The sequence below is a fragment of the Vicia villosa genome, linkage group LG5, assembly GCF_029867415.1.
Source record: "Vicia villosa cultivar HV-30 ecotype Madison, WI linkage group LG5, Vvil1.0, whole genome shotgun sequence".
Classification (NCBI taxonomy): domain Eukaryota; kingdom Viridiplantae; phylum Streptophyta; class Magnoliopsida; order Fabales; family Fabaceae; genus Vicia; species Vicia villosa.
Genome location: NC_081184.1, coordinates 27,237,651 through 27,242,184, shown reverse-complemented (window position 1 = coordinate 27,242,184; position 4,534 = coordinate 27,237,651).

Genomic DNA, 4,534 nt, shown 5'->3' with positions numbered 1-4,534 from the left:
GCTCCTTTGCGTAGGATGGTCGGGAACAAATGGCACTTGATTACGCTGGGCACCCCTCTGTAATCTAGGAGGGCGTCGATGTTTTCGATGTGCTCGTCCGAGTCGGTGGTCCCGTCATATGTGCCTAGTGGCGGGGGTTTTTCAAGACTGGCCGGAAGGGGTGCTTCCAAGATTGCGTGGGACAGAGGGCCCCGACGCTCCTCTTCTTCGTCGCTGGCGGAAAGAGTGGAGCACCGGCAGCGACTCCGCCTGTGTCGCCTATGGTTATCGTCGTACTTCGTAGGAGGTGACCTGGATCTTCTTTTTGGTCGAGGAGAATGTGAGCGGTGTCGGGAGCGGTGATCGCTTGACCCTTTCTTGGAACCCGGGGCCGTGTTCTCCCTGGGGGAGGGTGAACGAGAGCGTTTCTTGGGGACCGTGTCGCGCTAGGAGCGCGTTTTGTGGCCGGGGGGAGTCTTCGAGCGACGCTTCCACTCGAGTGCCCCGATCCTGTCGTTCTGCTGTTGGATAAGGGCGTTTGTCTGCGCAAGGGCGGCCAGAATGGAGGTCATGGTCTGGTCCTTGGGATCTTGACCCTTGGAAGAGAAAGGGTTTTCCAGAACCTCGTCGTGGCTGCCTTTGCCACTGGCATCTCCAAGGTGATGGAGGACATCGTCTCGGAAATCCTTCGGGGAAGGAGATGCCGTGATGCCGTCCTGAGGGACGGTGTTTTTGAGTGGAGGAATGACGACAGAGATGTCGTTCTTATTGAGTATTGTAGCGTCCAAAGAAGATGAGTCTTCGTTATTGCCAGCCATGGATGATGGTTTATTAGAACTTTGGTTTCTGGATTCTTGAAGGAGGTGTTATACCCCAAAATTTGCCCACATATTTTTCAAGAAAACTCCAATCTGAAAATTAAGGGTCTCATATAATCATGGATTTTTATTTCAACAAATATCCTGACATATGAAATACTTAGTTTTTAGAATCTTTCTTATACAGTAATTTGGCTTGCAGTTGAATTTATTCTTACGCAAACGCCAAATACTGTTTATTACTTCACACATGCTATTTATTTATTTACAGATAAATAGTACTGACGCAATTGGTACAGAGTTAAATCTTTTTGCAGGCGCAGAATCAGGAAACTCAGACTGTACTGGTAACAGTATATTAGTTATTTATTATGTCTGTGTTTTTCTAACAAGTCATGTAAATAAACTTTCATTTTTCACATAAAACAAAAACAAAAAACAAAAAAAAGAAAATTAACTTTGACTGTTGATTTTTCACTCTAACTGCTACATCAATACCTGAACAGTCAGTTGACAGCCAAACTGCTGGCAGTACAATTCTCAGTGTTTTGTACCATCAATCAAATCAATCTTTCACAATTCAAAATTCCAAGATTTTTGTTCTAGAAGTCTTCTGAATATCACGCGATTAGCAGAGACTCAACACTGCACAAAAATCAGGTACGCTTAACTGTCTCCTACACAAACAGTCCCTAATCAGGGTTTTTCTTGTTTTACAGGAGCAACAAGTTTTTGAGAGCTCAAATGGATTTCATACACATCCATATATCTCAAAGTACCATCATACAAATTTTCAAACTTCAATTCATTCAGACGCACCGTCAGCAGCTCAAACAGTCAACAGACGACCCGTTTGACCAAAAAAGTCAACAGACAGTCAAAAATGAAATTTTTTGTCAAAGTCCATATTTTGTCAAAGGATTCATCATTTGATCATTGGATGATCATAATTCATCAAGGAAAGATCAAAAATCAACAAAACCCTAAGATTCAAAATTAGGGTTTTTGCCTGAAAAGTCAACCCAACTTTGACTGATCATAACTCTCTCATCCTTCATCCAAAAAATTCAAACCAAAGCTTGTTTTGAAGGAAATTCAATTATCTTTCAAATGCCATTGATCCCATGATCATTGGATTCACCATTTGAAAAATATGATCAAAGACATTACAGGTCATTTTCAAAGTCAACAAAAAGACACTTTTTTCAAAAGGACACACAAGGAGCTTCAAAAATCATTTTGACATGAGACCAAAGACATTGGTTAGAGGACTCTTTGAGGTTTCTAAAAAGTTCAAGATCTCCTTCATATGACAAAAATTGAAGGATTTACACCTTGTTGAAGTTGGCTAAATTTTGGGAAAATGCATGAAATCAACATTGCTCAAAAATGTGTTTTTTCCAAATGGGGCCAAGTTTTCAGCATTCAAACATCATTTCCATGTTACTATGGGCCTCCCACGACCAAGACTAAGCCCATACCCTTTTTTATCCATTTTTGCATGATTTTATCTTACTTTAAGATTAAAATTAAAAGGAAAATGCATGGATAAATGGTAGCTTACAAATCAAGCATGACTCACCCCAAAGAATCTTCATCTTTCTGCAGAGAAGTAAAGGGGAGGGCAGGTGCATTGAAGGCAAGGTGACTTGGTCAAGAATTCAAGCTTTTTTAATATTAAAGAATGCAAAGTTTCAACAAAGGCAACTAGCTGCAAGTTAGCTTCAATTCTAAGCACACATAGCTTATAAATAAGCTATCATAGTTCAGCAAACAAAGAGAGACGAGTTCAGAAGCATCCCTAAGCATATAGCATACTTGTAACCACTTGTAATTATCAAAGAAACTTGAAATTCGAATTTTAAGTTTCAGTCCATTTCAATATAAAATAAACATTCAAACATCATCTCTGAGCTACACTGAATCAATTCCAATCATTTCCAACTCATAAACTTCACTGAATCGAGCTATATAAAGCCACGGTTTGTTCAAACTAAAACCAACTTATATCTCATAACTCACGCACATTTAACAAGATGTAGATGCATAATTGTGTTTGGTTTGAAGCTCTGGTCGTTTCTGGAGCTTCAATTGGACTTTAATGACTGTTTGTAGCATATACCATTTTAGGGTTTGCTTAGTTCAAAATTAGGGTTTTTCATTAGGGCCAAAATTAAGCAAAATTAAGGACATGGTTAAACTCAGCGGAACAAGACGAATCGAATGGTACCATTGCGCCAAATTTATTTATGCGTTTACCCCTATTCGTAATTTTGCAGGTTTGAGGTTCATCAACTACAGCGCTTGTTTCATAAAAGCGCTGTAAAAGCCCTTGTCTGAAGGTTGAAGACGATGAGGTGTCTCCACCTCATTGGACAGTCAGCGCGCGTACTTTTTTAAATTCTCTCTGATTCTGTGCCTTGCAGGTCTATCTTCTACCACGTGCCTCAATTTCTGGACCCTCTGATTTCATTTAATGAATCATCCAATGATCCAGATCACGCATGCACACCATGCTCCCTCACAAATTACCACACAGGATCAGTATCCTTTTATTTTCTATTTTATTTTCTATTTTATTTTAATTTCTTTGTTAAATTAATTAAAAATAGTTTTAAAAATCCAAAAAATACACAAAAAATATTTTTAGACTTCTAAAATAATATACTATTTTCTGAAATAAAAATATTTTATTTTTCTTCAAAATTTCAATATTTTGCATAATTAATTAGTATATATTTATATATTTGCTTTTTAATTATTCTAACCAATCAAAAAATCATCAAAAAAATTGTTCTTTATATTAAATATTGTTTATATATTATAAACTAATTTTGTACATATTTTGAATAATTTTATCTTTAAGTTTTAATTATTTGTATAATTATTTGCATAATTATGTTTTAATTAACTTAAATCAGTTTCAAATCAATTTCCAAAAATTCCAAAAAAATTAGTTTTGTTTTAAAATTAATTAACAAATATTTTGTACATATTTAAACTTAATTTCTAGGTTTAAATCTATTTTCATCTTTTTTCTTCATTTTAATTTAATTAATCATGCATTAATTATAATTAAAATCAATCATAAAAAATCCAAAAACATGCCTTTTATTTTTCTTGCAATTTAAAATTCCTAGATAAATGTATAGGATGTCAAATTCATGTAAATAGGCTAGTTTACATTTCCCGCACAATCGATGTAATAGCGTAGATTTACTTTCCGCACTTTACATTTCCGCATTTTACTTTCCAGCATACATATAAACTGCGTGTATGTCAAAGATAAAATTGAACCGTTAGATCACTAACTTCAAAGATAAATATCTGAATCCAATCACAATCACACTTGCACCTCTTCAGGTAATCCTTTTCATTCTTTCAAAATCAAAGTCAAATTCTACTATTTTGAGTACAAAATCGAACCTTGCTTTTATATCCGGTGAAAGGATAGATTTTTAAAGGAAACAGGATAAAGACCTTACAACTCAGGGTAGACCTCCTAGTTTGCTTGCTCAAATCAAAACAAACAAAATTCTCATACACTGTTGTTTTTCAAAACTTTCAAAAAAGACAATACTTTGTATACATCCAAACACGGGTTATTACAAAGTTAACGTTCTTTTCAAAACATCTTTCGAAAGATAAACAAGCATTTTGTATACATCCACACACGGATCATTACAAAATTCAAATTACAAAAGTATTTGAAACCACATATGAGCAATTTCAGAGCA